This window comes from Nicotiana tabacum, chromosome 22 (genome assembly GCF_000715075.1).
Source record: "Nicotiana tabacum cultivar K326 chromosome 22, ASM71507v2, whole genome shotgun sequence".
Classification (NCBI taxonomy): Eukaryota; Viridiplantae; Streptophyta; class Magnoliopsida; order Solanales; family Solanaceae; genus Nicotiana; species Nicotiana tabacum.
This window is the reverse complement of record NC_134101.1, coordinates 89708961-89735344: the sequence shown is the minus strand read 5'-3', so window position 1 is coordinate 89735344 and position 26384 is coordinate 89708961.

Here is a 26384-nt window from a genome sequence, read left to right as displayed (position 1 = left end):
GTATTTTAGAATTGTATATGCGATTAGAAACTGAGTTTTCATTGGAAGAGGTCAAGACTTGTGGTATTACTATGTTACTTATGGGATTCTATGTATCAATATCAGGAAAGTAAAGGTAACAGAGTTAGATTCGCAGGAAGCTCTTCAGAGTAAAGTATTCTGGGATGTGGTGTTTCTGGGAGTATTTGAGAGAGTATTCAGCGGCTTATGGGTCTTAGACAATGTGGTTTTATGCTTGGGTCTCGTGTGGTAAGCCTGGGTTGAGGCATTGTGGTGATACAGCAAGAGGGAATATCTAGTTGAAGATGAATCAGAAGGAAATTTTGATAGATGGAGTAGCTTGATAGTAGACCAGACCGGTAGGGTAAGGATATGATTAATTCCGTGTGTGTGTTCGAGGTAATGGGTTATTGCGGGTATTTTGAAGCAATGCTCTTAAGTTTTGATGGCTTGCTTAGCTTGGTCGAGTTAGAAGGATTCAGTCCTGGCAGGTCTGATTTGTGCAATGGGGACTCAGAGAGTTCTTGATGGTTTTTACCGCGGTTTGGAGATGTATATTTTTTATAGGAATGGGAGCAGGGGATATATAGTGATTTTTCTTCTAGATGGGACCGATGGAAAGTTCTTGACTAGTTGAGTGCGTAGATGTCTATGGCTCGGAAGGGAGATGAAGTTCTCATGTTATCCTAGGATGGTATGGTATATGCGGTATGTTGTGCGAACCGAGATTTGCATATGTAAGGTTACAGTTCAGTTTTGAAAGGAAGTTCATGAAACTCTTAGACAGTGGGTAGCCTCAGATGATTAAGGAAATGGTATTGCCAATCAGAAGTGATTTGACGAGAATATATGTTTTAGGAAAGGCAATATGCTTAAGTTGATGGCACTTCGGTAGTATTGCGGCACTTTCTGGCTAGGTCGGCTGTTGACATTCGAGTTTGCTTGGGGGCACAGGGGAATATTTGAATATCTCCCATGGAGTGATTTGGTATTTGAGGTGTGGTATGTGTTCGGACGGCGAAATTGGGATCAAGTATGATGATTCATGTGCTATATGGAGTTGGAGACTGGGAGTCCTCATGTTCAGGCTATGTTGCGGTCGTGAGTCGCGTGTGTCGGCACTGTGTAGTGACTATCAGGATTTGGAGACCCGAGCAGATATTTTGTTGCTTGGTATGTTAGATTTGGAAGTGATATTGGGTTCAGACTGGTTGTCTCTGTGTTATGTCATTCTGGACTATTGCGCTAAGGCGGCTCTGTTGACTATGACGGAAAATGCTACGGATTGAGTGGCGATGTTTGGAGGATTATGTCCCATTGGAGAAATTTCACATGCCGAAGACCCAGCGGACTGCTGCGAAGGATTGTCTTTCTTATTTGGGCTCTTGTGATGAGTGTCAGTGCTGAGGCTCCTTATGTTGATTCAGTTCCGGTGGTGAGGGACTTTTCAAATGTGTTTCTTTTGGTCGGGCATGGCGCCGGGCAAGGTTGTTGATTTCGGTATTGATTTGGTGTCGGGCATCATATGGCACTAACAGGAGTTATAGTAGTAGAATGAACAGCTTCAGGATTTCCTTGATAAAGAGTTCATTGGTGGGACGATGTGGATGCGTGTTCTAACTTGAGTCGGCTTGGTTGGTTCCGAATTGCATTGTCGAGGGATGTGTCGATTCGACTGTTATTGAGTCTATTGGTGATCTGGGGAGATCTATGAGTTGCCTTTCTGTGTTGCGAGACGTTATGATTTGTTAGTTATGGGCACATATAGTGCGGTTCTATTGGGGTTCATAGTAGAAGTCGAGCGGGAAGAGTAATTGGGTATTGCTCGGTGAACGGCGTATTGGTTATGTCCTATCAGGTTTGCGTGGTATATGTTACTTGTTTCACTGTGGGTGTAATGATTTGCTTTGGTTCCAGACATCAAATTGTGCGTGGTTGTCAATTTCGAGCATAGTGACTTGAGGTGTCTCATGTGGAGCAGTGCTTGGATAGGATCGCACATTGCAGCGAAGCTATGTGGGATGTCACCTTGCGGGTTAGATTCGTGTGGTCTATTCTATGATGTGAGACGGGTTCCCAGCCTTGTGTTGTGGTGGTACTGGTGAGCTTGAGGTACAACTCTTCCATTTGAGTTATTTCATGATTTGAGTAAATTTGGATTGTGGTGCACGGATTGCACAAGTTGTGACTTAAGCCTGTATTGATGTGTCGTGTCGCCGGAGTAGTATGTTGGATTAAAGGAAATTGTTGGGATCATTAATGAGTATTAACGGATTCGATTTCAGCATGTTGGAAGGATAATATCGAGGTTTGGCTCGGAAATTTGCTATGGTATTTTCCAAAGGAGAAGTGGCTTCATGAATAGTTGATCTGAGAAATGGTTATGGTTTGTTGCGTTTCATTTATCGTTGGCAGTATATGAAAGTGTTGGAATGAGACTTTAGTTGATAAGAGGTTTTCTACCAGTATTCGATTTTGTGGACAGTTGCTGTGAATAGAAGTTATTGCTATGAGCGTTTGAGTTATGTGGTATATCAAGTGATTGCACCTGAGATTGCAAGTATGGGTGATTACAGCTTTTTCGGGCTTATTCTGAAAAATAGGTGTGAGATTTTGATATTGTGAATGATTTCAGAAATGGAAATGTGGTTCTAAGGCTTATGGGCTAGGTTGGAATGTGGAAATGCAGTTTTATTGTGTTATCGGACCTATATGAGGTAGGATGACATGGGATCACCCCCGGGTATATGCATGATAAGGTCATTCAGTGCTTGGTTGGCTTTTAGAAAAACTCTTGGCACGTTCGAGGACGAACGTTTGTTTAAGTTGGGGAGGATGTGACGACCCGGCCAGTCGTCTCATGAGTTACCACTCCGTTTTCTCCCATTTCTACTTCTTTATGCTCCGTTATCCGTGTTCTATGTGATCAAGTTGATTAGTCTGTGTTCGGAGAGGATTTGGTAAGGAATGAGACACTTAGTCTCTTTTAAGTAGGTTTGATTTGGAAAACATCAACCGGATGTTGACTATTGTGTTAGAATGCTCGGATGTGAATTCCGATGGTTCGGTTAGCTTCGGGAGGTGATTTTTGACTTAGGAGTGTGATCGGAATGGGTTTTGGAGGTCCGGAGTAGAATTAGGCTTGAATTGGCGAAGTTGATATTTTGGCGATTTCCTGTTGATAGGCGAGATTTTGATCTGGGGGTCAAAATAGAATTCTGAGGGTTGCAGTAGCATCATTATGTCATTTGGGATGTATGTGCAAAATTTTAGGTCATTCGGACATGTTTTGGTTGGGTTTTGATCGAAAACGTATTTCGGAATATTTCTCAAAAATTACGCTTTAATCCGATGCGTTTTGAGTAATTTGATGTTGTTTGAGGTGCTTTGATGATTTGAACAAGTTTAAATAAGGTATTGGGTCATGTTGGTGCTTTTGGTTGAGGTCCCGGGGGCCTTGGGGTGAATTCGGATGGTTAACGGGAAGATTTTGGACTTAAGAGATTTCAGAAGATTGCTGCTTCTGGTATTTCCGCATCTGCGGTTTGGGGACCGCAGGTGCGGCATCGCATGTGCGAAGGAATTTCCGCAGATGCGGATTTGAGGAGAGAGGTCAGAAACCGCAGATGCGGAATAGGAACCGCAGATGCGGACCCACAGATGCGGCAGTGTACCGCAAATGCGGTTTTGGCTCGTCAAGTGGATTCCACAGATGCGGAGAAAATGACCGCAGAAGCAGTACCGCAGGAGCGGTGGTGGGGTCGCAGATGCGCAAACCCCTGGGCAGAATGTTTTAAGTTATTTCATCCGCGATTTTGCGTCATTTTTCCTCCATAGTTGAGTATTTTGAGAGCTTTTTGAAGGTGATTGAAGAGGGATTCAAGGAGAATTGATTGGAGGTAAGCTTTTTGAACCTAAAACGTGATTCTATTGTGAAATTAACCTAGAAATTCATGGAATTTAAGCTAAAAAAATGGAAGAACTAGGGCATGGGATTTTGAACTTTTGAATTGGGATTTGAAGGACCATTTGAGGTCAGAATTGAGAACTTTTGGTATGTATGAACTCGTGGAGCGATAAGGAATCTAATGATGTAAAAATTTCTGTGTTTCGAGAATTGGGCCCAGGGCTCGGGTTTTGCTAATTTCGGGATTTTTGATATTTTTCGATTGTTTTCGCTTGGGCTTTGTTCCCTTAGCATATTGTGACGTATTCGTTCTACTTTTGGATAGATTCGACGCGTGTGGAGGCCTATTTGAGGGGCAAAGGCGTTGTAAGCTAGGGATTTCACCGGTTCGAGGTGAGTAATGATTGTAAATGATACTCTAAGGGTTTGAAACCCTGGATTGCACATCGTAGTGCTATATTGAGGTGAGACACGCGCTTGATGATGAGTGTGGGGTCGTTTACTATTGGGGATTGTGACTTGGTCCGTCCGGATTGATGATTCTACCGTATATTTGATTGAAACTTATTTGTTATCATCATGATTTGGGCTGATCGCCATATTTGGACTTCGTGCCAACTATCTAAACCCTTCAGGGATTTTTATCACTTTTTCCTCACTGTTTTTGAATTACTACTTGAACTCAGTCCTGTTGATATCTACTATTTTACAAACTCAGCCACTTTTACTCAGATTTGAAACTTAAATGATATTTCTATATGATGTTTTGGGCTGAGAACTATTGTTTTACTAATACTCGAGGGGCTTGTGATGATTTTCGGACTAAGTGGGGCCGAGGGCCATATGTGAGGATATATTGAGTGATATGAGGCCGAGGGCCTGAGATACTTTTATACACCATGAGGTGGCTTGAGTGATATGAGGTCGAGCGCCTAGATTTGATGCCACGAGATAGCTTGATATTGCGATTGAGCGGTAAAGGGCCCCTCCTGGAGTCTGGACGCCCCCAGTGAGCGCGGGTACCCATTGTGATCACAGAGTGAGCCCGAGGGGCTGAGAGTGTTCTAGAGTGAGCCCGAGGAGCTGGTACTGTTCTATGTGTTTACTTTATTTCCATTTGTCTGCCATTACCTGTTGATTGTGTTACTTTATGTGTTATCTTCCTGATTGCCTTGCATTACATGTTAAATTGACTGTTGAGCCCAAGGGGCGGATTTCTGTGCTTATCTGCACTAATTGTTTTGCATTAATTTTCATAACAGTTGAAAAAGCCATTTTCAAAAGAGGTTTAAACTGAGCTAAGATATTTCTAAAGATTTCACAGCTTTACTGTTTTTCTCAAGGGTTTTTACACCGCTTCTATACAACATGTTGGTTTGCTTTACATGATTTCTTACTGCTCAGTTGTTATTTACCTTTATTACTCACTGAGTTGGAGTACTCACTTTACTCCCTGCACCTCGTGTGCAGATGCAGGTATTATTCACCCCGGTAGCAGGTGTTGAGCTGATCGGAGTTTAGCAAGGTGGCTGCCAGCGTTCGTAGCACCGCTCTTCTCCCTTCTCTTTCATCAGTCATGTTTTGTACATTCAGACCTTGTAGTCATATTTATACTCTAATAGATGCTCGTGACTTGTGACACCCCGGTTTGGGCTGTGTCGGGATGATTTCTACTGTTGTTACCGTTATTTCGCAAATTATGGTTATTATATCATGTTTTAGAACTATTTATGGTATTTAACTGTTTAAAAGAGGGGTTCTGTTTTGGTCTGGCTGGCCTTGTCTTCCCGAGAGGCACCATCACGATTGGGTTCGGGGTTAGGGTCGTGACATCCGACCATTTGTTTTACTGATTGCTCACACAATTTAGGGTGATTCTGTATGATCTCCTTATGTTTATACCTTTGATTCTGTGTATTTTCCTTGTAACTCTATACTGATTTTCGAAAATTGCTTCCTTATTTCTGTGATTCTTTCCTTGGATAGTACTGTTTCCCTGTTATTTTCAATCTCATACGGGACTCTTTGAACTAATTTTCAAAATCAATTTGTAATCTGCCTGTTTATATGCCCAATATACTGTTATTATACTTTCCTTGAAAATATTATGTACTTAGTCCATATTACATGCATCATGCTTTTACTATTCCTGTTATGGCACAATCAATCTTGCAAACAATTATTTTCCTTATTTGATACAATTTGTACCCGTTTGAACTATGACTCCCTAATTAAAGGGAGTCCGGGTCTTTGATTGATTCTACTTTGTATAATTTCTATAATTATGATCAGTCAATACTTGTTACCTTATTTTCCACTTACTTTCAAAGCTATAAATACCCTAAAGCTTTCATTAACAAGACACGAACAATTTAGTTCAGAACACACACATACACACTCAAACTCTCTCTTCAATCTCCGCTACTTGTGCTACTGCTTGTCTAGCCGGCTGAAAGCCAAGGCTAGATTGTGGAATTCTACTCGCTTTACCTTTCTGCACTTTGCTTCTTTGACTGGTATGTCCTAGTTTAATTTTAAAACTCCAATAACAACATGTTTCCTTATTTGTTTCAGCTTCTTTTATTTTTGGTCTACTTCTGCTTGTAGTTTAGTTAAGTTACATTACCAGCATGTTGTAATGTTTCCCCTTCCCCTTTAGATTAATGCACTCCCTTGTGTCTGTTTTAAGGCATAATTTTTCAATCACTTATTGTTTACTTGCTATCTTATGAATCCCAAACCCCTATCCCTTTCATGTGTTTATGTTCTTTTGGTCGGTTTGTGATTATGCCAGTATCAGCTATTGTTGTGCGTGTCTAGACCAAACCCCTGCTGGTGTTATGTGCTCACTGACAAATGTCTATGTATCCCAAAATCCCTTGACCCCCCCCCCCCCATGTGGCTACTGATTTTGTGTGTGATCCCCTCTTGAGGTGTTTGAGTTTTGTTTACTACTATCATTGCTTTCAATCATCTCTGTTATTGATTGCTTTCAAAAAATGGAGTTGACTGTCCAGTTTTTACACAAAATCTTTTTCAAATTATGACAAGCACTCTCACATATACTCTTAGAATACTAGGTTCTCCCCCTTTTGTGTGAGCCTTTCCTTGGGACCCTTGAGCTTCCTCTAAACTTGGACACATGAAAGCTGGCCTTTTCACACTGCACTTACTCTCTTGGTTATGCAATCTGGGTGTGAGCACTGCCCGAGATCCCTTGAGGTCCTTAGAAAACTAACACACCCAGATACGAGAAAGCTTTGGAACAGTATTGGCATTTGAGGTGGTTTATTACATAACTTAGAGAGGAAGTCAGAATCAGGCTTCCTATGGTTGTAACTTCTTATTTTACATTTTTATTATGTAGTCAATCACATGGTCTGTAATAATTTGTAAACAACTCTGGGATGGATAGTGGAAAGGGAAGGGGTGACTATGCATGTTTTATCTATCAAAAGGGGTAGAAAACATGTTATTAGGTTTATCTTCCTACTTGCGCAATAGAAACCATTCTTAGGACTCATTTCATGCATTAGAGATCATGTTCCCTAGGACTTACGCTTAATGTTTTCAGCATGTCCATTTCACTATCATATCACTTATAAAATCCTGTCTTAATTATGTTAATAACCGGAGTTTCTGCGATCATGTTCCTACTGCCATGCACACTTTGAGATCTTGTTTTAGGCTAAATAACACTAACAAACATATCATTTCTGCATATTCTGGAAATCATGTTTAAACGCTAAAATATTTGTGCATATAGAAATACTTCTTAGGATTCTGCATCATTCTGCATCTCTGTACATTAGATACCATGTCTTTAGGGCTTCATTTACATTCGCTTAAACATGCTAAGGCTAACTATGAATTCATAAAAAGGAATAAAACAATTTTACTCAGTTTTTACAATCAACTGACAATATTTCTATGTGTTGAACACTTAGAACAACATGTTTTAGGTAATAAAAATAATCTCAAAACTGTCCTAATGATTCGAAACAACTACTGCATTGTTTACGTCTAGGCAAGCCTTAAGTAATTACCTGAATAAAATTGAAACTGCCTTTGTTTAATTATTAACTGTTACAACCTGCAGGAAGGCCTGATTCGGACTTCTTATCTGAGTTAAATAATAAATTTGGTTCTGCTTCAACAACTTAAACACCCTACTTTAGGATTTTTTAAATTCAGACCTTAACTGTGTATAAGTCAATGATATCTATGTGCATTCTTTGTGGAGGTATAACTGAGCCTTCTACTTGCTTATATGTCCCCCCCCCCCCTAATTGCAGTCTTATATGTTTTTGTATGTCACCTTAGTATTTTGCCTTTAAACCTAAGGGTCTTCCAACAAACCCCTCCTTATAGGAATAGTAGTCCTAAATTCCTCCGGGATGGATATGAAGGGACGAGTAATAGCATGCAATAAGAGTCAAGACCAATCGTCGCTTAATTACCTTTACGGGGAAGGAAAGGGTAAATATAGACATGATGACCGGTGTGCTAATACAACGTGTATCCCCTCTTCTGAGGAGTGTCATACCAGGTATTGCATTGATGTGATCCATATTACAAACAAACCTAGGACACCCCTTTTATTTTTATAAGTACGGTTAGATTATAGCTCTTTTCAAAACCTTGCTTTCATTAATCGTTTTTCAAACACTTGTGTACTTTAACTTAAATCCCCTATTATTTGAGCCTACTTGTCTACTTGCTAATTACACAAATTCACAAAAACTGTCTGGCCGGGAACCACACTAGTGGATCCTGAGGGGTGCCTAACACCTTCCCCTTAGGATAATTTCAAGCCCTTACCCTATCTCTGGTTATCAAACATAGTTGTAGTTGAACCTTATAGGTGCCCTAACACACCTTAAAATCGTTAGGTGGTGACTCTTTAAATACCCAACTTCCAAAAGGAAATAAGTCATTACACCCCATAAATGTCGAAACCCGAACTCCTCTCCGCGGAGGGAAAAAAGAGGGCAAGACAAAGTGTTGCTATTTATTTTGGTTAAATAACTAATATGTGCTAGTTTTTTATAGGCAAGGCAATACACATAACGTAGTATTTAATCGCGCTATGATTCACGTGTTACAAATTCTTTCAGGTGTAATACATTTTTTCCAGGCGAGCAACTTTTGCAAAACAACAGCTTTATCAGGTTGACAAGACAACACACATGTTGTGGTATGTAACCGCGCTATACTTTGCGTGCTAATGATTCTTTACGGTACAATACAGCTTTTCCAGAAGATATCTTTTGCAGAATGGTAGCTTTATCAGGTCGACAAGACAATACACATAACATGGTATGTAACCGCACTATGCTTCACGTGCTAATGATTCATTATGAGTATAAGAAAGCTTCTTAAACTGAACCAAGACATGTATTTCAAAGACCTTTTGAATAAACATTACAACATCCATTAAAAAAATGCCACTAACATTTAACAAGTGGTTCAAAAAGAGGCAAAAGGGTGAAGGTAGTTCATCAGATCCCCATGGATCACGTCTAAACACTATCGATCCCTACCTTGAAAAAAATATGCGAGGTTGATACACTAACTTGAGTGATGACAAGTGGTATGGTGTTCTCCGTACCTTGGAAAATTAGCCTATCAATATACACACTGATCTCAAAGTCGCAGGGCACAATATTGAGGGCGAAGCGCATTCTACAAAGCCTGAAGGTATGTGAATTTTGGGCAAAAAACTACAATAGGTTACACTTTACTCAAACGGTATGATTACAAAGTAGCGGTTGTTGGCATGAGCTTGTTTTTCCACAAACATTATCTACAGCCTTCCAAACAAACACACACAAAGATGAACCAGAAGTGATTAGACATCTGATAAAGGAGATTCTAGAGATGGAAAAGGCACTTGCTGATCATTATGCAATGGATGATCTTAACTTCTTAAGAGGAACGAAGGATCAGTACTGGGATTTATTAGAAAATGATAAATTGCATAGAGACAATGATTACCCTATTTTCCTAACAGTTGTCGAGTGGGAGGGACTACCTAAGTTTTTACCACAAACGTTGGACATAGGGATCCCATATTGTTGTAGAAATCAGACAAGTGATCTTATTGATGATAGAGATGAAATGTTGGAAATATGTGTCAACTAGGGCCTAGATTACGATGCCCTCGGTACCGAAGGGTACATACACGATGTTGACAAAGAAGTTGAAGACAATGACAATGAAATAGTTCCAGACAACGACGATAATGGCGAAAAACAATTGTTTTTTTATTTAGATGGATCCATGTTAGATTGTTGTACTGAAGTATTAATGTTAAATATCAAAAAAGATATAATAGCAATGGAAACATAATTTTATTTCATACATTCTGCAAGATAAACAAGTACATACATTTATTACAAACACATTACGAAAACAAAACACTACCTGTATCCTTGATAGTTGGGCACATTGGATGAACTTCCACCAGGAGCTAGATTACCACCGCCACCTAAACCAGCTGAGGACATTTACAATGATTGTGTCCTATTTGCGAGCATATGCCACATTTACGTGCATAAATGATATCACCAACATCCATTTGATTCCGTATACACATTCTCTTTTATCATTTGTAGCTTACGCAAATAGTTCTTTCTACACACCATTTTAAATGGTTCCGACGGCCAATAATGCTCAGCACCCACTGGGCTGCAACTGCCCATTATATATGTTTAAGTATGCAGCAATATTGTATTGCTTATCAACATAGTTGGTTGGCCCTAAACCTATATGTTGAAAGCACTTAATGGCATGTGAGCACGGCATGTGGTAGATGGACCATTTCCCACAAGAACACAACCTACTAGCTTCATTTATGGTGTGTATATTATTCCCCTAGCTTTGATGGATAGTGGTGCGAACTTCAAAAATATTTCGCTCGTTGTAATACTATAAAAATGAATGCCAATGTGCTCACCTCCTGTATTTTTCAATTCTTTTCATTGGTATTGGCCTAAATTCAACACCCCCCCCCCCATCAATTTTGATGCATCTCTATGCCTTTCAAAAAACCTCTCCACCATCTATTTGAATGACATCCGCACCATGGCAGTGACAAGCAATCCACGTACAGACTTCAATTTGAAAGACTCTGACACATTTGTAGTCAGGGTTCCCCATCGTCTGCCACCATCCACATGCAATGTCCACTGGTCAAGCTCATGTCACATCAACCAATCATAGGCTCTTTCATCTTCCTGCCTGATCGATTCCACGCGCCTCCTGATTTTGCACTCCTGGTGATCAGTTGCAGCTATCCACATAAATCAAGCAACTCCTTGTTGGGATATTTCTTCTGGAAATTGGCCTTTAGATGCCTCACACAATAACGGTGGTATGCATGCAGTTCCTGCCATTCAGGAAAATGCTATACAGAACTTAATATACCGCCATGCCGATCAGTTATTAAACAAATACATGAACGTTGTTTGACAACGTGTACCTTCAAGTGGTTCAAAAAATAGCGTCTACGTCTCTTGGCTTTCATTGGCACAGATGGTAAAAGCTAGGGGAAATATTTGTCCATTGTCATCTACTACAACAACGATCAACAACTTAATATCATACTTTCTATAGACATGAGTATCGTCTATGGTATTACCATCCGGCAATGCATAAAACCATCAATTGTTGATTTAAATGCCCAGAACACGTATTTGAATATATATTCTGGCATTCCCGCACTCCGATCAAGCTTCCATTCAACAGCAGTCCCGGGGTTAAAGTGTTGCAAACTGCCATATACCTGGGTAGAGATGCAAATGACTTATCCCAGTCACCATAAACAATTTCACACGCACGTTTGCGCCCGAGATATGCCTTTTTCTTGGTAATGGTACACATATATTCCTGGAGGACAGATGTAATACACTATTTGATCTTGTACCTTATGGATGCTTCAATGTGTGGAATCAAGAGAAGAGAAATCAAGCTGTTTACCTTGAAAATTGTAATTATAATTAAATTTGATTTTGTTGTTCTAAAAATATGTGAGAGCTAGGAAAGTAAAGTAAGAGTGAGAGGCAGTGTTGTTATTCAAACCGAACGGCTGCAAATCGGGGTCTCAAACTGGCCTAAGCTGGGTCTCGAGGTTGAGCTAATGAGCTTGACTGGGGATGATCGATGAAGGACTAATAGTACCAAGGGCCTCAATAATGGCTCTTTATGATCAATGATGAATAATAAATGAGGAACAATCAAAGAAACACAAAAATATAAGCAATAAATCTAAGGAAAGACAATGGAGAATGTTTGAGTTAGAGAGCAGAGAATGTTCTTGTTCTTGTATTGAATATCATGTATCTTTATAAAATTACAAGGGTTCCCTTTATATAGTAGGGGGAATCCCAACATAGTACATATTCATTTATTACAAAGATATGCAGCTGGTACAACTATTTAATGTCACGGTATGGACTTGTACTATTCTCGTGGACCTGGTCAGCTTTAGCCATGTGCCTTTTGGGATTTTCCCGTTTGTCTAAGATAGCCACCGATTTGCATTGCCCCGAGGTCGAGTATTGGGAACCCTCGAGGTCAAACCTCGAGCTGTACTTCGAGGCTTCTGAAGATGGGCTGTGAAATGCTATAATGATCACAAAATCGGACTCTCCGATTTTAGCTGTATACAGATAGTCCCCGCATTTCTTAGAGTGAAATAATAAGAAATGGTCTTGAATCCTTGCCTCTTTGATACTCCCATCATGATGTCAGCCCCGTCAGGGCATTAAATGATATGACTCAAAGGTTGCGGAGGGGTCGCTGTCAGCACGATTACCGAAAAGCCCACGAACCGCTATTGGTTCGACCTTTCCTCTCCTCAAACATTGCCTAAATAGCTTCTATAAATACTTCAATTCGTTTGCCATTCACATTTTTACAATATCTTTAAGTTTTTAGAGCTAAGTTCACAACTTTCTACATCTATCTTCTTTCTGTGCTTGTTTCTTCATCTTCTTTCTTTGAAATTAAGTTATAGTCATGGCAAAAATTTCAAAAACGGTACCTCAAAAGAGGGTACCACTTCTTCGTCACTCCCATCCAAGGGCAAACCAAAAATACCTCAAAGTATTGAGCAATGTATCTCTGGCCCCTTCGATACGGTCTCTAATTTTACCATTGATAAACCCCCTTCTACATCGGGCCGATGCGCGCCCATGTCTCGGTACATCATTGTGGTGACCAATACGAAGAAAGTAAAGGTAGACTATCGATGGGGGGAGGCAGTGCAAGTAGAAATCCCCAAGGCTGAGGAAGGCATAGTCATATACAAAGACAACTTCCTCAGCGTATACACATACCCTTTTACTTTAGGACCCGTATATTCTTCTTCCCCATCGATAGATCCGGTGGTTCTTGACTTTTGTCGTCAGTACTGAGTGACACTCGGTCAGATTTATCCATCTTTCTTGAGGATTGTTTACATGCTCCGATGATTCTCTAACCGGGTCGCGGGAACGACATTCACCCTTGATTACTTGATCAGATTGTACATCCCCCATCTCTTCTGAGGGGGTTTAATCAAGCTACACCCTCGATTCGCCAAGACGTTGTTTGCGAGCATCGATGAGGACAAAGACTAGGGATGGATGAGCCGGTTTGTTAGAGTAAGGACCTCAGACATCATCCATGCTGATAGGATGCCATTCCCGAAGGAATGGAACATGAAGCTTGAGTATTATTACATCGAGCACATTTTGTTACCCCTTCTTCTTCTTCTGAATTGATTTTCTTTTGATTATGTAGCCATCGTTTTGTTCCTCAGCACGAGCCAGGACCTCCCGGGATGTATCAGACATTTAGACTCAACTTTTCCATATGGAGAGCGTGCTTGGCATGATTTGGTCAAGACACGGTGGCAGGCTAAGAACCACGGTAAGCCCTTCTTATTGCCGTTGCCAAATTTCATATAAGTATTCTTTGTGGTGGTAAGTTTGATATACCATGCCTGTGCAGGCCTTGGGGAAGGCGTGTTGATGAGACCACCTCCTCCTAGTGAAGAACAAGCCTCGAAACCCGACAAAGGTAAGAAAAGGAAGAAAGAGGCATCGACCGAATCTCCAGAATCAAAGAAACCCAAGGTCTGCCAGCCTAAGATCGACGCCACGGTCTTGACTTCAACCGTTGAGGCAAGTCTTCATGAGGATGATGATGATGGCGATCACCCTTTGGTAAAAGGTGTAAGATGGAGCACTGATGCTCCACAAGCTGTTGGTCAGAAAGCCGTCGAGTTGGGGGTGGTCGAAATGGACCAAACTCATGTTGAAGAGACCATCGAGGAGGGTTGGGGCGCAGTCCCCGAGCCTCAAGTTGGACATGGTACAATCCTTGCCAGCGAACCCTCTGTCTTGCCCCCTTTTTCTCTAGCGAAATCGGGTTTATGACATTTGGGAGGGCAACTCATTCCCTTTTGGGAATTTGGGTTTGAATTGAAGCGTCTCCACCTAAAGATTAAGGTGATTAGGACACCAAGAGGGTTTGATTTTGAGTAGCCAGATATTGGGTAAGTGCTTGAAATTATTCCAAGGGGAAGGTGTTAGGCACCCCTTAGAATCCACTAGTGTGGTTCCTGGCCAGACTATTGTTGTGAACTTAGGTGCAAGTAACATGTAGGAAAATAAAACTTCGAATAAGAGGGGATTTTCACATAATGGTTACAAACAAAATTGGAAAGAATTAAAAGGACGCTAATTTTCTTAAAAGAAATAGTTTGAAATCTTTAGAAGAAACAAATAAACGAAGGGAAAGAGGGGTTCTAGGTTTATTAATAATATGGATCACCCTACACAATGCCCGATAATCATTCCTCAATGAGGGGCTACACATGACATTATCGTGTGGTTATCAAATCCATATCTACCCTTCCCACCCTGTTAAGGTATTAAAGCGTGAAATGGTCTCGATTACTTATTGCATGCTATTACCCGTCCCAATCCTATCAGTCCAGAGGCATTTTGGGACTACTAATCCTAAGAGGGAGGAATATTAGGCTTATTTGTAGTTTCAAAGGAAAAATTCCAAGGCGACATACAAAAACATGTATAACAAGCTGGGGAAAGCACATAACGAGTAAAAGACTTAGATATACCTCATTGAACAAGGAAAGCACATAATTAGCATGACTTTCACATACTGTTTTTGGTCTAATAAAGAACTTAAAGGTTGAGGCAGACTGATTGATTACATAATTCAGATAAGAAGCCTGAGTTAGGCCTGCCTGCTGGTTATAGTTAATAGCACAAATTCTGTTTACAACTATTACCCTAAGGCTTGCATAAGTGTTTGGACAAAAGGTCCTATAGGCATGATTCAAAATACAGTAAAACTTGAAATGAATTATTTGAAACCCTATATGCGTACTTGTTAAACTGGCTAAGTGAGAGACTCAGATTATTAAAAGAAAGGCAGAATTTAAACAAATTGATTATAAGCTCTGCAACTGACAGTATATATTGTTACTGATTTTATATCTAACATTAAGTGAGGTAAATCAGATTCAGTTAGAAATTCCTATAGGCATGCTTTCTAGGCATTACTGATTTTAAAACCTTGTAACATAGTATAAAAATGTAGAAGACTCGTCTTAAACCTATAAACATGATATCTAGATGCTGAATTCTATTTAAGACATAATACCTAAGTGCAATTGAATGTTTAAGTCCTATGAGCATGGTATCTAGGCGCAGAAATTTGTTTAAGACCTATGAACATGATTTCTATATGAGAAAATGGATATACAGGATTCAAAAAGACCTATAGGCATATTTTCTATATGCATATGCAGAATTCAGATTGACTTATAGGCATGATTTCTAGACGAGAGTAGTAGACCTATGATCATGATTTCTATATGAAAATGGACATTCAGAATTCTCAATAGACATGCTTTCTATATGCATTTGAATGTGAAGAATTCGAAAACATATAGATGTGGTATCTATGTAGAATTCAGACATGCTTCTATATGCATTTGAATGTGCAGAATTCGGAAACCTATAAACGTGGTATCTACGTGAGAATGCAGAATTCCTATAGACATGGTATCTACCCTTTTTGCATACATAATTACCCGCCCTTTTCACTAATCAGTCCCAGATGTTTATTACAAAATTATTACAGCCCAAAATAAAGTAAAAGAATACATTAGAAATTAAAAGTACAACCAAGGAAAGCCTAATTCAGACTTCATGTCTGAAATATGAGGTAAACCAACTCCAAGAGATTCATGATCCAAAGCCTTTCTCCCATTTGAGTGTGTCAGAGTTCTCTAAGAGTCTCAAATGAACTCCGGGTAGTGCTCACACCCAAACGTATTACCAGATTAAGACAAGTGCAGTGTGGAAAGGCCAGCCCTCAAGTGTCCAAGTTTAGAGGGAACTCAAGGTCCCAAGGCAAGGCTCACAAGAAGGGGGGCAGAACTTAAAGACTAAGAGAGAGTGCAAGTGCAGGAACAGAATTATGAGAGGGGGAAAGGGGAAGGGAAACAGTTACAAATAAATACACATAGGGGTTCAGGGGAATGGGGAGATTGTAAAGAGGCAAAGGCAAGCTGTGGGCATACCCAATAATGGAGAATGCTAGCACACCCATAAGCCTGTTAGAACACACTATTTAAAGGCTAGGATCCCAAGGGATCAAATTTAATTCATGGACAATAATTTGCATATTGCCATGCCTTAAACCGTAGCTCAAACACAGAGGAGGCAGGGGTTTGGGATTCATAATAGAAACAGGCAGAAAGAAATCAGCATACTAATTTAAGTGTTGAACTATACAGAAACAGTAAGTAGACATGTATACAAACGCAATAAAAAACAGATTGTCGTGGTGCTAAAGCTTAAATCAAGACATACCAATTTCAAAGAAACAAATAGAGAAAAGGAGTAGGTCTTGTAAACAGGCCACAATGCAAACAATAAGAGAGAATACTATTGTATGTAAGTGTAGTTTCAGAAGAAAACTATGAGTGAGGGATGGATTCCTTGTGCTAATGAAAGAGTAGTGTATTTATAGTGTGAAAAATAGGCAAAAATAAGGTAAGAAAACAATTAAGGGACTGGGGTATCAATTAAAAATCAATCAATACAAGATTTCCCTTAATTAAGGAACTTAGATTCAAACGGGAAAACTATTTAAGGGAAGAAATCAAATAAACATCTTGTTCAAAGCATGCAATTAGGGGTAAATACATAAAAAGTTACTTAAGGGCAGAATTTTGAAATACACGGTTACATAAATAAGGTAAGAAAATCAATTAGTAGCCAGTAAATCAAGGATCAAAGATTTTGTAATCAATGGTCCATGAATGAACCGAGTTAGAAAAGTTAAGGAAAGTCAAGTAACTTAAATCGAGTCATAGGGAAATCAGCAAATAAGAAAAGAAATCAATCAAACCTATGCAGAAGGAAGTCTAAAACAAATCAAGATTTGAAAGCCATTTTAGAGGGGTAGTCCAGCACATATAAAGAGCATACAAACATGTTAAGCTGAAAGAAGATGTCGTGTCATTGCCAAACAAGTAGATAATAGACCACATGAGCATGGCTGTCACATAGGTTAACAATGTAGAAGAGAAGTAACATCTAGTAGCATACAAAAAATCCAGTGTAAATGACCTTAGAAGAGTTTAGCAAAAGTCAGAATCATATGAAAAATAAGGACTTCAAAACTCAGTTCAGAGACTCGAAATAGGTCTGAAAGAGTTCGGGTTTCCTTTGAGATAAAACCAATCCAAGAAAATCACATAGCCAATGATTTCCAAACTTGAAAAAACACCCCAAATTCTAGGGTTTCTACCATCAATCGAGTGCAGAGATGAGAGGGCAAGTAATTAAGTCGAAACATGTTCAGAGGTCTCAGAAAAGAATTGAAACCTTTAACATGTTCCTTCAGCAACAGAAACTCATGAGAAACATGGTAGAAGAATAACATGCAAAACACAGTAGAAACACTCAAAGAAAATATAGTAGAAGAAACTAATTCACAGCATAGTAGAAGAAAACTAATCAGAACACAGTAAAGGAAATCTAGTAGAAGAAACATAGTAGAAGAAACTAATGCGAAACATAGTAGAAGAAAACTAATCAGAACACAGTAGAGGAAACTTAATAAGAAACACACAAGAACACAGTAAGGAAAAATACAGTAGAAGAAACACACGAAAGAAAGAGAAAATCGGAGAAACATCTAAACAACTCAGAAAACACTAGATCGAAAAAAGAAATGGTTTTGAAAGCATAGTTTTTTTTTTGAAAGAAAATCGTTTAAAAACTTTAGGGAAAGCATAGATCTGGAATAGATCTAAAGAGATCAGAAAAACCTCAAAAGCTAGGGTATTCAGAGGAACCCAAACAATGAGAAAGGCTTGGATCTAAGCAAGAGGAGTCGAGGTCAGGCTCGAAACAGGCATGGCTCGCCGGAGCAGGCCGGAGATGGCCGTGGAACTTGAATCAACAGAGGTCTGGACCCAAATCTTCGTGGTCGAGTCATGAAGCTCCAGTAACCAAACGTGAGGAGCCATAGGTGGTTTGGTGGGTGGTGAAACCACGATGGATTCAGGTCAGAAGGTGGCCGGAGAAGATGAAGGGAACTCATCGGAGAGGAGGTGAAAGGGGGAAGGTTCTAGAGAGAACCAGAGGTAAAGAGATAGAGATGAGTGAGGAAATGAGGGGTATTGGGGGTCGTTTGGAATTAAAAATGGTAAGAACGAGTGAGGGTCGTTGATCTTTTAAATCAACGGACAGGATTTAATAAGGTTTTGGATCGGGTAGGGGTAATTGGGGCCTGGGTCGGGTTTTAATTGAAATTGGGCTGGAAATTGGGGTCCAATTTAGGGTCAGAGTTTAGGCTAAAATTGAAATGAATTGGGCTATTATTTAAATAGCCATTTTTTCCTTTAAAATTATAAAAAATAGTAAATTAATTTCTGGGAGTAAATTAAAGGTACTAAAATGATTAATAATATATAATGATGAAAATTAAAATACTAGAGTCAATTTTATAATCATAAACACAATTAAATCTTGAAATAGGCTAATACAACAATTATATACAATTTAGCTTGAAAATACTAAATAAATTTGTAAAAATATGCAAAAATTACGTTAGCTATATTTTAGTATAAATATGAGAATCTAATAAGTGAATCACCAAAATGATAATTTTGGGGACAATTATTGAGTTTTTCTTGATAGAATAGGGTAGTAAATTGATTTAAAAAATCTTTGAAAATTAAGGGAAAATAATGGGACCTTGGGACATGCTTATATATGCACATACATGCTATTTTGAAAGGTATTTTGTATATAAAAATACAGGAAAAATTGGGTATCAACAGCTGCCCTCTTTACCCGAGAAGGATGAAAGAGTTGTCGGGTAAAGATATGATTGCCAATTTTGACTGAACGAAAGGGTTCGAGGTGACTTTCAAGAGCGGGTGCAATATTTAGATCGGGATGAATGGTTAAGGTCAAATAGGGGTGCGGGAACCGGAGCGAGATTGCTCCTGCTGAGATAGTTGTTGCTTGCCGTTTACTTGCAAATAAGCAATACAAGTATATATTGTGCATAAATTTAAACATGATGCAAGTTCCCGTCGGACCATGAATGATGTCTTTGGACGGTTAGGATGACGTCCTCAGACCATGATGTCTTGGGCCATGAAGCGTATAATAAAGGATTCGCAGGGCCATGAAATGAGGCTCTCGGGCTATAAGAATGATGCCTCCGAACCATGATTCCTTTGAATAATGATATGAAAAAGATTAAAAGGGGTCCTCAAGCCATGTTATGGTATTCTCGGGCTATGAAAATGGTGCCTCCGCACAAGGACGCCTTCGGATGATTTGGCAATCTTTCAGCCCATGAGATGCAGTATGTGGCAATATTTTAGCCGATGAGATGCAATGGGTGGCGATCTTTCAGCCATGCAAATGCAGAGGTGGAAATCTTTCAGCCATGCAAATGTAAATAAGGTGGCGATCTTTCAGCCGATGAGAATTTAAATAAGGTGGCGATCTTTCAACCATGCAAATGTAGAGGTGGCGATCTTTCAGCCATGCAAATGTAAATAAGATGGTGATCTTTCAGCCAATGAGAATGTAAATAAGGTGGCGATCTTTTAGCCAATGCAAATGTAAGTAAGGTGGCGATCTTTCAGCCATACAAATGTAGAGGTGGCGATCTCTTAGCCATGCAAATGTAAATAAGGTGGCGATCTTTCAGTCATGCAAATGTAAATAAGGTGGCGTTCTTTCAGCCATGCAAATGTAGAGGTGGCGATCTTTCGGCCATGCAAATGTAAATAAGGTGGCGATCTTTCAGGCAATGCAAATGTAAATAAGGTGGCGATCGTTTAGCCATGCAGATAGAGGTAGAGCTTAACCTCGGAAGGCAGAATGGTAGCCTTATGCAATGCAATAAAATGCATATAGAGGTAGAGCTTAACCTCGGAAGGTAGAATGGTAGCCTTATGCAATGCAGGAAATACAGATGGAGACAGTGCTTAGTCTCGAAAGGCAAAATGTTATCCTTATGCAATGCAACAAAATGTAGATGGAGACAGTGCTTAGTCTCGGACGGCAGAATGGTAGCCTTATGCAAGAAGTAAAAAGGGCAAACGACAATAGAGTTTTCTTAGTTGATAGCGGATTTCGGTATCGTGATTGCTGGGGATATTGTGCCTGCTAGGGACACTGTTGTGTGCGGATAGCAGTTGCGTGCAAGTGCAGCGGTTCAGAGAGTTGGATTCCTGAACTTTGTGAGTGAGCGTATAGTATATTTGATGATTTTGCAACTCAAATGCCTGCATCCAAAGAAAAATCGTGAGTTTTGTAAAGGGGGAGGTTAGTTCGTATCCCCGCTGGCTCTGCTTGACGTGCTCGGCTTTGGTATCGTGATACTATACATATCATTGGGGTAGCGTTGCTAAACAAAGCGATTTCAGAAATAAACATGCATGATTTTGTAAAAAATATGACATAAGTGTATAATCAAGAACAATTTTTAGATGAACCGACGACTGTAACGTGGTTCAGGACATTGCAACCTCTCTTTTTACGGAATTTTAAGGGTCCTCCTCAAACTTATGCCCTAATTTAATGGGTTGTTGCTTTTGACTGCTGCTGGCGATAGATGGTTGAAATCAACTTCGGAATTTTGAGGGTCCTCCTCAAAATTCTGCCCCATTTTCCAATTGCGGGGGGAAATGAAATTTTATTGAATTGTCACCGAACCCATAGGGCTGCCTACGTATCCCCTCTTAAACGGGAATCAGGTCAGGTGTAGTTCAATTTACATCCTATGGGAAAGCATAAAGATTACACATAGTCACGCTTGACTGCATCTGAATTGATCGGCCTTGGCCAGATTTATCTGTCTATTTCAGCAAGTATGAGGGCTCCTCCTGTTAGAACCCGGTGAACCATGTACGGACCCTGCCAGTTGGGAGAGAATTTCCCTTTGGCTTCATCTTGATGTGGAAAGATTTTCTTTAACACCAGCTTCCCCGGTGTGAAATGTCTTGGCTTGAATCTTCTATTGAAGGCTTTGGACATCCTGTTCTGATAAAGTTGACCATAGCAAACTGCATTCATTCTCTTTCCATCTATAAGAGCTAGCTGCTCGTAACGATTCTTCACCCATTCTGCATCATCTAGCTTTGCTTCCTGTATGATTCTTAATGAGGGAATTTCCACCTCGACGGGAATGACGACTTCTGTACCATAAACCAGCATATAGGGGGTTACCCCAGTTGATGTGCGGACTATGGTGCGATATCCCAATAAAGAAAATGATAGCTTCTCGTGCCACTGCTTATGCTTCTCTATCATTTTCCTTAGTATCTTCTTGATATTCTTATTGGCGGCTTCAATGGCTCTGTTCATCTGAGGTCTGTAGGCTGTAGAATTCTTGTGTTTGATCTTGAATGTCTCACACATGGATTTCATCAGGTCACCGTTGAGATTGGAACCCTTATCAATGATGATTGACTCCGGAATCCCGAACCGACAAACAATGCGGTTACGGACAAAGTTTTCCACTACATTCTTAGTTACTGCTCTATAAGATGCTGCTTTGACCCATTTGGTAAAATAGCCGATTGATACTAGGATAAACCTGTGCCCGTTGGAAGCAGCGGGCTCGATTGGTCTAATAACATCCATTCCCCAAGCGGGGAACGGCCATGGTGAGCTTGTTTCATTAAGATCGCTTGGAGGTACCTTTATCATGTCTACATGTATCTGACAGTAGTGGCATTTTCGGACATACTGGATACAGTCCGTCTCCATAGTCATCCAAAAGTGACCAGCTCGGAGTATCTTCTTTGCTAATACAAAGCCATTCATATGTGGACCGCAGGTCCCAGCATGAATTTCCTCTAGTAGCCTGGATGCTTCCTTTGCGTCGATACATCTTAGCAATCCTAAATCAGGAGTCCTCCTATATAGGATTCCTACGCTGTGAAAGAAATTGTTGGACAACCTCCGAAGTGTGCATTTCTGAGTAGGATTTGCAAGTTTTGGTTATTCTCCTTTCGTCAAATATTCCTTGATATCATGAAACCAAGGTTTTCTGTCTGCTTCTTCCTTAACATGAGCACAATAAGCTGGCTGATCATGGATCTTTACTGGAATAGGATCAATGACGTTTTTGTCTGGGTGTTGTATCATAGATGACAGGGTAGTCAATGCACCGGTGAACTCATTCTGGACTCTGGGGACATGCTGGAACTCTGTCTTTGTGAACCTTTTTCTCAATTCCTGTACATGATGCCGATAAGGGAGTATCTTGAAGTTCTTAGTCGCCCATTCTTCTCAAACCTGATGTATAAGAAAATCTGAATCCCCCATTACTAGCAACTCTTGGATGTTCATGTCAGTGGCCATCTTGAGCCCTAAGATGTAGGCTTAGTACCTGACCATGTTGTTGGTGCAAGGAAACCTGAGTTTGGTAGACACCGGATAATGCTGGCCGGTTTTTGATATTAGGACTGCTCCTATGCTGACTCCTTTGAAATTTGCTGCTCCGTCGAAAAACATTTTCCAGCCTTCATAGGATTCTGCAATATCTTCTCCTATGAATGATACCTCTTCGTCAGGAAAATACATTTTTAGGGTTCGTATTCTCTGTCCACGGGGTTTTCAGCAAGGTGATCTGCTAGTGCTTGTCCCTTGATTGCCTTCTAAGTTACGTAGACAAAGTCAAATTCACTCAACAAGATTTGCCACTTGGCTAGCTTTCTAGTGGGCATGGGCTTCTAGAATATGTACTTCAAAGGATTCATCCTTGATATGAGATATGTAGTATAGGCACAGAAGTAGTGCCTCAGCTTCTGAGCTACCCAAGTTAAAGCACAACAGGTGCGCTCTAGCAGAGAATACGGGGCCTCGTACGGGGTGAATGTCTTACAAAGGTAATAGATGGCTTGCTCCTTCCTCCCTGTTTCATCATGTTGCCCCAAAACACAACCGAATGCTTCATCCAATACTGTGAGGTAGAGTAATAGAGGTCTACCTGGCTCGGGCAGGACCAAGACCGGTGGTGTTGACAGGTATTCCTTGATTCTGTCGAAGGCCCTTTGGCATTCATCAGTCCATTTGGTAGCAGCATCCTTCTTCAACATCTTAAAGATTGGCTCACAGATGACTGTAGATTGTGCTATGAACTGGCTGATATAGTTAAGTTTTCCCAAGAAACTCATCATGTCCTTCTTGTTCTTTGGCGGTGGCAACTATTGAATAGCTTTGACCTTTGATGGATCCAGTTCTATTCCTCGGCGAGTTACAATGAACCCAAATAGTTTTCCGGTAGGAACCCCAAATGCACATTTTGCGGGATTCAGTTTTAGGTTGTACCTTCTCAGTCAATTGAAGAACTTCCTCAAATCTTCCATGTGATCAGTGGCTTTCATGGACTTGATGATAACATCGTCTACATATACCTCGATATCCTTGTGTATCATATCGTGGAAAATGGTGGTCATGAACCTCATGTAGGTGGCCCCAGCATTCCTTAATCCAAACGGCATCATCGTATAACAGTACATCCCTCACGGCGTAATGAAAGTCATTTTCTCAGCATCTTCTTCATCCATCCAGATCTAATAATACCCCGCAAAACAATCTACAAATGATTGCAACTCATGCTTGGCACAATTGTCGATTAGGATGTGTATGTTTGGCAAGGGGAAGTCGTCTTTTGGACTGGCCCGGTTGAGATCCCGGTAGTCGACACAGACTCTGTCCTTCCCATCCTTCTTTGGTACCGGCACGATGTTGGCTAACCACGTCGGATATTCTACTACCCTGGGAACCTTGGCTTTGACCTACTTAGTGACTTCTTCTTTGATTTTCAAACTCATATCAGGCTTGAACTTTCTGAGTTTTTTCTTTACCGGCGGACATGTCGGATCAGTTGGAAGTTTGTGTGCCGCAATAGATGTACTCAGGCCAGTCATGTCATATATGACCAGGCGAATATGTCCTCATATTCCTTTAGAAATTCTATGTAGTCTTCCTTTTCTGATGGTGACAAATGAACGCTGATTCATGTTTCTTTGACATTCTCTGCATCTCCCAGGTTAACAATCTCAGTCTCATCCAGGTTGGACTTAGGTCTGTTCTCAAAATTCTCGACTTCTTTAACAATCTCTTCCGGTATTTCATCTTTCTCTGAATTTGTGTCCGTTTGTTGCCGAATCTCGTTGCATGTCATAGTCATTGGTTCGTCAAGATAAGTAATAGTAATGCTGTATAAGTAAAGTAATGAGATAAAATAATAAGAGTAAGATTTATAGGGAAAATCGAAATGCTTTAAAAAAATCCATAACTGTTTTAAACATTGAAGATCTTATTGCGAAATTTTAAAATGCGAAAGGAAAGTCAACTTGTAAAAATGAAAGATAGTGCATGATGCTTGTTCAACCTTGCTACTCCGAGGCTTTCCGGGATCTGGTGGTTCTAATGGTCCAGTTATTGAGGCATGCTCCTTTGCTTACTGTGCGTATGGAAGGGCCTTCCTCCCCCTTCTCCTCGAAAACAACACAACAATTCATATCATTGTCTTCCAGGAACAAATTCCTTACTGCTTCCAGTGCTTCCTCTTCTTCTGACCTATAGATAACATTGGCTGGCTGGAAAGTCTGCTTCAAATGTGGTATTGGCTACTCCAGTGGATAGTAAGGGTCGCGCCATGGTGGCGACCAGTTGTTGAATTCCTCCTAAGTGTACTCATATCCCATACCGAAGGTGGTGCCATGTTTCTTTAGTTTGATAGGGTTAGTTTGATAGGCTTGGAGGTTCGCATCCACTCCAGTTCAATATGCTTGCAATTTTATTGTCCCACTATTTGTCCTTGTCGACAGCGTTGACTCGCTCGATGTGGTGATAGGCCTCCCCGCCTATCTTTCTTCTACCTCCGATTGCTGGGATAGTCTGGCAACTGTATATGGGATTTCTACCATCGCCGTGAATGATCACCTCTTGGTGGTTCCACTCAAAATTCACCGCCTGATGTAGTGTTGATGCTACGTCCCCATCGGCATGAATCTACAGTCTTCCTAACAACAAATTGTAAGATGCCGGCACATCTATCACTTGAAAATCAACATCTAACCAAGTAGGTCCCATTTGCAAACATAGGCTGATTTCCCCAATGGTGGACCTTTGGGAACCATCGAAAGCTTTGACGTTGATGGCCCCGTCCTTGATCTCATGCAACCCCTTTCCTAATGTCCTAAGTGTTACCAATGGACAAATGTTGCGGCTGGACCCTCCATCAATCAGGATTCTGGTGATAAAATAATCATTGCATTGCACGGTGATGTGCAACGCCTTGTTGTGACTCAACCCTTCTGGTGGCAGCTCATCTTCATAAAAAGTGATCTTGTGACTTTCCAATACCTGCCCTACCATGTTTGCCATCTCTTCCGGTGATGTTTCTTGGTACATATGCCTCACTTAGCACCTTTAACAGAGCATTCTTGTGTGCCTCAGAATTTTGTATCAAAGCAAGTATGGAGATCTGCGCCGGTGTTTTGTTCGGCTGGTCGATGACCGAGTATTCCTTGGCCTATATCTTTCTCCAAAGATCTTCTGGACCCGTCCCAATGATGGGCGACCAATTGGGGGCCTGCTTGCTTGACTCAGCTAGGTGTTCCGGGGTATAGACCCTACCAGTTCTTGTCATACCCTGTGCGGCAACAATTTCCTCGAACCTAACCTTGCCTTTCCTCCTTGCCTCAACTGTAAAGTCCCATGGTCTAGCCTTTGTGTGAAATGGCATCACGGCTGATATCGCTACTGGAATCGGCGTGACTATCTTCACCCTAAACGTAGCATGTCCCTTGGGTGGTAAATTGCAACTTCGAATGGTGTAGGTGCATTTGCTGGTGACATAAATTAGACCTCAATCGGCGTTGGCATCTTTGCAGAGGATG